This window comes from Athene cunicularia (assembly GCF_003259725.1).
Source record: "Athene cunicularia isolate RWA chromosome 11 unlocalized genomic scaffold, athCun1 chr11_part1, whole genome shotgun sequence".
In the NCBI taxonomy this organism is placed as follows: domain Eukaryota; kingdom Metazoa; phylum Chordata; class Aves; order Strigiformes; family Strigidae; genus Athene; species Athene cunicularia.
In genome coordinates this window covers 10,536,541-10,546,540 of record NW_020799113.1, presented here as the reverse complement: position 1 = coordinate 10,546,540, position 10,000 = coordinate 10,536,541, and the positions used below count along the sequence as shown (strand labels likewise).

Below are 10,000 nucleotides of genomic sequence, written 5' to 3'. Positions count from 1 at the left end.
GTGAATGGTTCACCTGCTTCCTCGTACATTGGCAGTGGGATGACAAAGAAGTTATTGGTCCTTATTCAGTGCTCTTTGAACAGGTTTGTGCTGCCTGCTCTCTGCTCAGCCGCTCGTGTGGGCAGGACCATGCTGCCTGTCTGCCGTCTCTGCGACATGCTTTTGTGTTGAAAGTCAGAATATGGTGATGCGTTCCTGGGAATTGGTGAGGCCGTGTGAATGCATAGGAGAGCTAGGGTCACCGTAGTGATCGTCACTTCCTCTCGCTGTTGCTCAAACTAAATATACCTAACCATTCTGCTTAAGAAGCAAGTTCTGTCCTCTTGTCGCTTCCACATTTTTATTGTCTTTAGAGGCATATTGATGTTCACCTGCCCAGATATCTTTACAGCTACTAATGAAAAAATACCTACATTAACAACATAGACACAAGTGCACCTTGGGATGAATGTATTATTTATAAAGACTTACCATCACACCCCTCACAGTTACATTTTATGCTGCTTGTGGGTGTACTCCTGTGTCTTGTTGGCAATGCAATTAGTTGCACTGTGGGAGATTCCCAGGTTCAAAGCCAGGCATGTAAAATCTATTTCACCCCTTTTTAATATGTGGGTTTTTTGTAAACGAAAAGAAAAAAACAAAAAATCATGTCACCCCTTCACAAAGTAGAATAACACTATTTGTGAAAATCTTACCAAGTCTGATCCAGCCTCTACTGCTGCTTTTTATACGTTACAGCTCAGCATCGTTGTACTAGACCAGTACTGCTCTGCAGGTGGAAGTGTGAGGGCCATTGAACACTTTGAGTTTTTCCAGTGGATCACAATTACAGAAACATCTGTGCTAAATAACTTTGTGCAGATGCACTGTGAAAATTCAGTGTTCAATAGCCCTCAACATTTCTAATTTCTTACTTGTGGTGGTGTAGTTTAGAAGTTGCACATTGGGTTGCAGTATAAAGCATATTGGAAACATTTGTGAAGGGCCTTTTTAGAACGCTTATGCTGCAGTGAAAGTACTCCCAAGCGCTTTTGTTTCTTTATTTAGACTTATTCCATTTAAAAATGGACAAAATGCATGCTAAGGATGCTATTGCTGCGTGAAAGTGCAGAGGTCTGGTATACTGGCTTGAAAAAATCTTTTTTTTTTTTTTTTTTAAATTAGTAAATTAGGGACAGGAGGGAAACTTGATAAAGTTGAATTTAAAAACTATTGAATGCTACAGTGAGATCATACAGTTTGAAAAAGTTGGATGCGTATGCTTCCTCAGGAAATATACTCCCTACCTTCCATTCTCTTTCATCTAGGTGCTCTCGATATTGCAACAGCAGGAATGAAATAAAATCTTGAGGAATACGGGAGTAATTCTGTGAATACTTTGGATGGTTCCGGGCGTAACTTCCATAAAACAACTAAAAGGTGTAAATGCAGGTAGTGTTTTGCTGCTTCTTTTTATGGGGCTGATTTAATCTTTAACGTGATCCATGAAAATGCTTTAAACAGATCTTGATGTCAGCCTCAGTGGTGTCTGCAGTGCAGGAATGATTTGCTGGAATCTTTTTCTACAAGACACCCACTGAGGGACTTTTAATACTTTTCTCCTTCATCAGGATATCTATGGAAATTGTCTGGACTGGAGTTAACTATATATTTCAAATTTAAGCCTAGTCTATTGGGATAGGTAGCAAAGGGACAAGTCATGTGCTAGAAGTAGTGTGATATTTATCCTCTGTTCCTTATAGGCTGAGCTTATCCCGTATCATGGCAGTCAGCCCAGCTCAGCAAAAGCCATTTCCACTTCATTTCTCAATGTCTGATTTTGCTTCCATTGAAGTTAATGGCAAAACTCCCACTGTCTTCAAGTGCAGAGGGATCAGATATTCAGAGAGGCTGGCTACACTTTTAGTGCTTTCATCTACTTGGAAGTCAAATTTTGCACGTAACTTCTTTTAATCTTTTGGAAAGTTTAAGCTTTACTTATTTTCTCCCAACTATTTCTGTAGCCTGATGTTACACATTTCTGTGATTTCACTAGTTAGTGAGAACTTGTCATTACCCTCTTATTTTTTGATTAATTTAATAATTTTACTTCAATGCGAGAAGAGAAATTTGTTTCCCTGTGATGAGGTTTTTGTTGCGGTACTTTAAATCATTGCAACCTTTCCGTGGGTTTAGGCTCCTGTTAACAAAGATCATAATATGACTAGCCATTCATAATTATTTGTGTTAATGAAATACTTGACTGCATTTATGGTCCATTTGGAAACAAGTATGAGTCCAATGGAGACAAATATGTTTTTCAGTGGATTTACATACATTTATGGATTAGAATCAGGCGTTCCTCCTTTTATAGTCAGCGTAGGTTTAACTAGGTTAAAAGGTTTTCCTGAATATTCATCCAGACATTTGTTTTTAAATAAGCTTCTGGTGTAAGTTTTTTGCACAAATTAAAAAGTACATAAAAACTGGAGGAGGGGAAGAAAGCAAGTTGAACAGAAATGAAAAACTAAGTATATTTAAGTTTTATGGCTTACAACCCCCCAAATTTCAGAGCTTTGTGAAATTAAAAGGTTACCTATGAATAACCACAATCAAATCTTTTCTTTTGTCCATATTTAATTCAAATGAGATTGCTCCATATTGACTTCTAATGCTAAAAGGCCACCCATCATGGAATCCCTGCAGCCAATGAAGCAAGCAAGTGAATGCTTTCTTAAATGATGCTAATCAGTCCGGAGAGGCCTGCCCTCTATCCCCATCAGTATTCTGTAATTCAGATGTGCTGATAACCTGAAATTGAATGTGTCAGTATGCAGACATGTGAAGAAAAAAGGAAACTAAGAGGCAAAAGAGGCAGCTATAGAGACAATGCCTGTTTGATTTTTTTTTTTCTTTTCTTCTAAGTGAAGAATAAAAAGCATAGTTGGTAGTTGTTCTCAAATGCTTACCAAGAGCTATACAAGAACATACAGAAAATTCATAAATAGGCTAGACAATTTCCAAATTGAGAGGAAGTTAAAGAAAAAATAAGAAAGAGAAGGAAAAAATCAACAAGCCCTAGACCCCAAAATAAAATAATTTTGAAAAGATAATACCAAAAGGTTAAAGTGTTTGTGTGTATGAAGAAAGGTTACAGTCTGGACGCTTTAAAAGGGGGCTCTCTTACCTTTGTGGTATGTAGCAAAAGTCAGTTGCTATATCTCTTCTACATCTTGTTTTTTTTTTTCCAAAATTTAGATTTCAGCTGTTCCTTATCACATCTGGTTTGAATTTTGAACAGACACTTTCATGTCAGATGCAGATTTTCTTCCAAAGAGTGACATACGTTTGCTGTTGTATTAGACAGTGTTGTATCTCCCCCCCCCCAAAAAAAAAAAAAAAAAAAAAAAAAAAAAAAAAAAATTGGTTTAATTTTTCTTTAACTTCTTTCAATATAAAAATTATTGTAACTTTCTGAAATAATTTTTGCAGAAACTTTGGGTCTCGTTCTGGCCTGTTGTGCATGTGGCAGGCATACATCTGAAGGCAGAATTGGGTCCTTTGTTCTCAAAGCATTCTGTTGCTTCTCATGGTGTATGTTGGAGATGTTGCTTGAATTTAGATTTGACCTGCTGTGCTTGTACTCAAGTTCCCCCTTATATTTTTCATCTATTTATAAAGAAGCATTGCAGTATATATTCCGTAATTTATGATGTCTGTGCTATATAAGCTTTTTAAGATGTTAGCAACGGAAGATCTTTTCTCCACTGACAGCTTCTGTCACAAATATATCGGAGAGACGATGCTACTAGTGGTGGTGCTTCGGTGAAAATTGGGATGCTGAGAGAAGATGTGTTTGTTAGCCAAATTGTACTGATACAGTTTCCTTATACATGTTGTAGTCTGTGATGCTATTGAAAACCACTTAGCTTTTTTCATCAGCGGGTCGCAGAGGAGGCAAGTGTCAGCATCGTCACTGATAATGGGAAAATGGGGACATTTGGAATTGGGACAGCTTGTCCAATTGAGTGAGTAGGTCAGCTGGCAGAGCTGGGAAGTGACCATGGTCTCCTGAATACTGCACTATCTACCAGTCCGTGCTGTCAGCGCTTGTTGCTCTTCCCAAGAGCTCATCTGTCCTCGGAGGTGGCAGCCATCAGAAGTGTGTGTGCAGCAGCCGCGTCTGTCTGGAGGGCTGCTCGGTGGCCATGGGCTCGCCTAGCTTGGAGGTATGTATGTGGGTATGGGTCACTGTGGTGGCCATGCCTCAAAACTTAAAACCGAGGAAACCGACTGACGGAAAGCGTAGTAGTTCCCATCTTGGACACCGTATTTGTCGTTCTGCTGGATGCTACAGGGCACCTGCAGAATTAGCTGTAGGCACAATCATTTGGGTTTACCGTGGAATGATAATCTTCTCGACTGGAAAAGACTGTAATTTCTGAATTCTGGGTGATATTAGTATACTCTTCAGGCCTCAGTGAAAATATTTTAAAGGGTTTGGTAGCTAGTTTTGGCCTCCAGAGGACTGTGGTGTGCACTTTCATGTTCCTTAGTGCCCCCTCCGCCTCCCCACTGTCTCACTGCCTACCGCTTTTTCACCAGAAGTGGCCGGAGGCTTTCGGGGCTGACCAGCTCTGCTCGCTAGCTGGCGGCGCAGTTCCTGTCAGAGAGCTGTGAGCAGGGCACCACATTCCTCGCGGTTGGTGGACAGGTTCCCATTGACTTGTGTGTGCATGGCCCAATGCTCCCACCGTTAGCCTGATTTTTCAGTGCGCTGAGAACTGCAGGTTCTGTTAATCACTGGGGTCTGTGTGTAATTAACGTTTACGAAAGGACCACTCAGATGCCCTGCTGCCACGGCTTTCCAAGTCTGTTGATGGAATGGAAAGAGACCAAGAACCAAACCCTGTTCTCTGGTCCCCTGTCTGCCATCAAGAGATTAGAGGCTAGCCTGAACAGGATGGAAATGACATCAGGAATTTTAATTATTTATCTGTGTACTTTTTTTATATCTTCTCATTGCTAGGATATTTCATCTTACCTTAAAAATATTTATTTGAAATTGTCAGTGATCAAAGGCTGGGAAACAAAACTGAGCTGGATATGGGTTTAAATTTTTTTTTCTTTTGGAGGAAATTGGAGTGTCAGGATAATTCTTGAGCATGCAAACTTTACAAGATGAAGCCAATCCAAATGTTACATCCTTAAGCTTCATAGTAGAAGATTAAAACTAACATACATATATATGATCAATTTTATCTACTGTGGGAATTCAAAGATAACTGGTATATCTTGTTTTTAATTCAGATTAAGTGATTTTTACTTGATCATTTTATACACACACACATGCGCGGACGCACTCCCTCACAAGCACACGTCTGTGTACTGAATTGATAAAGAAAGAACTCTGGTTAAATAATCCACTTTTGTCTGACAACGGAATCAGTTATAGAGGTGCAAATATGCAGAAAGCTATTTGGAAATGCATCCTCGTAGTTGTCAGGTTTTATTATGCAGGAAGGTGTCATGTTTGTTACGAAGCTGAGTGCAGATGGCAGAGTGGAAGAAATGGATCACTAATTTTAACAATGATTAATGAACAGAGATAGAAAATGAATTACATTGGACTATCGGAGGCAAGAAATATTTTTGAGAAAATTTTGACTCATCTGCTGTGCTGTTCTCTGTAAATTATTTTCTGAAATTCTATATGTTGTCAACAGTTGACTGCATTTTCCATTACTGTCTATTTCTGTTCTTAAGTACTTTTGTGTTATTAGAGATACATAATTTCAAAATACCAATACATTCCTGATTACTTAGAGAAAATATATGTAACAGTATGAATGTTCCAAAGGCTCTGGCCACAAATGTCCTGTTCTTATACTACTTTCTCGTTCTTTTATCCATTTTATCACTACATTAGAAATATTTAGTGTAATTTTAATCTATTATTAATAAAAGGAGGTAGTTGGGGCAGAGGAGTCGTTCTGTGTTTTTTGTAAAAATAAGGAAAAACATAGACGCAAAGTTAACAATAAAATGCAGCCAAGTGGGTTAGCGTGGTTTTAAGCTTACAGTGCTGATTCCACCATTTGTGATTTCACAGTCTAACCGGGAAAAACATACACACAGCTGCTTTTTAAATTGCTACCACCCACGTGCTCCCCTCCTTCACTATAAACTCTGCTGGCGCGTATGCGCTCCCCGCACTTACCCACGCGCTCAGTGGCCAGTCTCGCACATCCCAGGCTGCAGGGGAAAAACGGAAGTTGCCACTAAGTTATAATTTGTTGTTTATCCTTGTTTTACAACCTGCTGAGATGTGCAGCCTCGCCAGCTAACCAGAGCTGCTTGCTGGTGGGATCTGAGAGCTGTGTGGGGCTCGCCCATCCTCAAAGGAGGATTAGTTCTGCTTGGAAAGAGCTGTGTCCTCACCACCCTGCCCTCCAATATTAAAATATATATTAAAATAGAAGAGAAATGCAGTGACTGAAACAGAATTAAATGTTTCCATTGTCAATTATACAGAGGTCCAGAAGCTGAGGTAAAACAGGGTGAAAGGCTGGCTAGCTCTTCAGCAGCGCCATGAGGCGTTTGCAGGGAGGAGAAGGGGTCTGACGGGTGAGATGTGGTGCCTGGCGCCTGTGTTGCAGCGACTACTGTCAGACTGCTCAGGAGGCATGCAGGTGGACTGTGTTAGAAGTGAGGGGAGCCTAGGAAAACAGTGGCTTGGTGGTTTTGGAAAGCTCTCTGGCATGTCTGTGTCCTGGATCTCTTTGCGTGGCATCATGCCGAATCTCTGCTCTGGTCCCCAGGGCTGGACAGTCACCTGTGGTCCAGCCGTGGGTGTTGGAAGGTAGACGGTCATGTTTTTCCTGTGTCTTTAGAGTGTTTGTAGTGTTATTTTGGTGATCATCACGCTGGTAAGCTTTGGTAATTCACTGGATGATGGTTACTCGCATCGCTACTACCCAATACCGTGTGTGAAGCAAAGCTTAGACCTCTTTAAGAGGTTTTGTTCCAGACAGGAAAATGCCCCTGTATACATTTGATCTGAATTTGGCCTGTCACATCTCATTAGCCATGTGTGCTAGGTGACTATACTTCACTCCATTGCCGAGACCTCCTCCTGTTTGATGCTAACATGGTTGTCTGTACTTTCTGCTGTTTAAGGACCTGATCCTTTTACTTGTGTGAAGAGCTCATTCAAGAAATCTCATTGATTTCAAGGAGACTGTTTGTGTGCAAAAGAAGTGCTTGGCGGGATTTAGTCTTAGGCAAGCAGCCTTATAGCTAGAGTATCCACTTCTCTGTATGCAAAGTAATATTCTAAAGATTGCTTGCTCTTGTGTAAAAGAAAACAGTAATTCTTGGGGTAGGTGTAAAATTACTAAATAAATTTGTAAACTTTCCACATAAACGATCTCTTTCCTGCAATGTCAGGCCATGGTGGGAGACACATCTTCCCAACGAGACACGTTGGGCTTGTGAGCAAACAGCAATTTCATGTCCATTGCCTCTTTTACAAGCATCAGGCTCAACCCTGCTGCTGCTAAGTGTATGGCAGTTTTGATTTTTAACTTTAGAAGCTGTGGAAGAAATATGCTTTGAGAACTTCAGACTCAAGTTTCCAGGAGCTTTAGTCATAAATACAGGTATATAATATGCTCATGAATGATTAACTCTACCTAAATTGTGCTTACATTTGCAGAAATACTTGAAAAATGCACTGCTCTTCAAAATACATCAGGGGAGATTCCCCTATAGCATTTTGGGTCTTGGAATACATAAACTAACCTGGAGTAATTTTAACTTTTATCATCAGTTTGCATCTGTGGCCAAGATTTGTGATTTCTTCCGTATTCTGTTTCAAGATGTGCCCTAATCTTGCTAGAAAGTGTTAGAGAAAATTTTAAATGACTTTATGAATGATTCTAACTCCAGTATTTTGCATGTAATTATGGTCCTGATGGGAACATACTTTAGAAAAACAACTACTGGAACAATACAAGTCCTGCTCAGGTTACATAGCATATGCTAAACACTGAGAAAACATACACCGTGCTTTAGTGAACAAGGTAGGGGAATGCTCCTGGGAGCCAATTTAGAATGTGACTTAAGGCAAGCGTGGCTTTTTGTCTCTGTTTCTTTTGGCAAACTGGTAGAACAGCAGTGGTGGCTGGAAATCCCTGGTAAGCCCCTGAGGTTGCTGCGCACGTACGGAGACCAGTCTGTACCTAGACCTTCACGAGGATGGGTGGGTGTTAGCTTTGGACCTTGCCTTTGTCTGGGAAATCAGCATTGCTCTCATATGCTTCTCTTCTGCCTTGTCCTTGCATGGCAGAGATGAGAATGGGATGTGGAACTTGGATAGAGGTACACGGGAAATACTGAGGCTCTGACAAACCACTGCTGCCACAACAGTAGTACTGTTTTCTACCTCGGTAATAAACAGTTAAAATGCCTTTTTTTTTTTTTTTTTTTTTTTTTTTTTTTTTTTTTTTTTTTTTTTTTTTTTTTAAGAAGATCAATATATATGCAGCGAAGTGGCTGTCTGATCAATGTGCTGATTTAGATTTTCAAAATTTCCTCTTTGATAGTGTAGTTCTACTTGACGGTGTTACTGTATGTGTAAAGGCATGGGTTTGTGCCTATCGAGACACGTTATTTAAGTGAACGTTGGCCACACTGCAGACTTGAGGGCATGGGTGTGAATGAAAATCCCCTGTGGTCCTCCTTAGACCTCAAGTGGGTCATCTTAATTTCTTATGGCATCTTATTAGTTGGAGCTAACGCAAGTAACCTTAACTAAATTTTGCTTCACTGTTCTATAAAAAGCAGGAAGCACAATGAAAGAAGCGTGTTTTTAAAACATTAGTTGTGCTGGCCTGACAGCTTATGCACATAAATCATTGCAAAATGTTTGTGGGGCCGACCCCTTGGTTTTTACCATTATCTTGGCTTAACTTACAATACTAGTATAGATGAGTTGGGTCTGCATCGACATTGACATTTTCCACTTGAGTGCTTTTTCTCTTATGTTTCTCTGTGTGTGCACAGTATTGTATGTTTTAGAAGGCTTGAGACATTTATGTAGTAATACATGCAAACAAAGGTGTATCTATATATATTTGAAATAGAAAATATACTAATATGAGCTATACCATGATCTAGAGGATATCCAGGAGGCCTGTCATACTTCTATTACTTCAGGTAAATAACTGATTGACCTTTGTGGTGTGCTGATACTTCACTAATCAGAACCTGAAATCTGTATAACAACACTTCATTTACTTGATAGACAAAAGAACAATTGCACTTGAAGTAATGTGATTTCTAAATAGACACTGCCTGTCAAAAATAAATGCATTAGAAGTAAAATGTAGCTCAAGGAGACAATTAGCAAACAGAGGTGACACTGTAAACAGGTGCACCCATTATTCCCAAAGCTTGTGGCAATATATTCACATCTTTTAGACTGATGGAAGATCATGTGACAGTTTGGTGAATTATCTATCTGTATCATCTGACTGATGAAGCCTGCTGCAGTTGCAGATCATTTAAAAATGCATCTCACAAATTACATGGTAGCTGGGAAAAAATGCAGGTTTTTCCGAACAATGCTTTTCTAAAGCTATGTGCTGGAATACCTAATTTTTCTTTGAAAGGAAGTAGACCATTTCATTATGCTATGTATACAGTCAGTTAAGGTTGTGCAAATTCATTACAATGTTTGTTAATCTATAAAACATTTTCTATTCCAGTTTTAGTGACATTGAATATTTTTTTATGTGCTATTTCTGAAACATTTTTTCCTATGAGCTGAAAGGGAATAACACATTTTTTTATATAGACTTCTTAAATCGCTACTTATCAGGGAAGATTTGAGATGAGAACATTTGACCTACATCTTTTTGTGGGTTATTGGATTTTTTTTTCTACATAGAAAATGTAAAACAAACAAGAAAGAATCTATAAACAAACTCCCTCTTTCTTTCTCTACTAGACTGTG

The 10,000-nt window shown here is 39.4% G+C and overlaps 1 protein-coding gene across 5 annotated transcripts in view; it reads left to right on the top strand.

Annotated features, from left to right (window-relative positions):
* The window catches only part of ZNF536 (zinc finger protein 536), a 344,968-nt gene that overhangs the window by 33,175 nt on the left and 301,793 nt on the right, over positions 1-10,000 (top strand). The window contains exon 1 of one of the 5 annotated variants that reach the window (XM_026856598.1): positions 1,311-1,434. The exons of 2 other annotated variants lie outside the window; for them this stretch is intronic. The gene's annotated coding sequence lies outside the window, so the exon portion shown is untranslated. Of the gene's footprint in view, positions 1-1,310; positions 1,435-4,139; positions 4,212-10,000 lie in introns of those variants that run through there. 2 more of the 5 variants (XM_026856599.1, XM_026856596.1) reach the window with 2 other exon arrangements.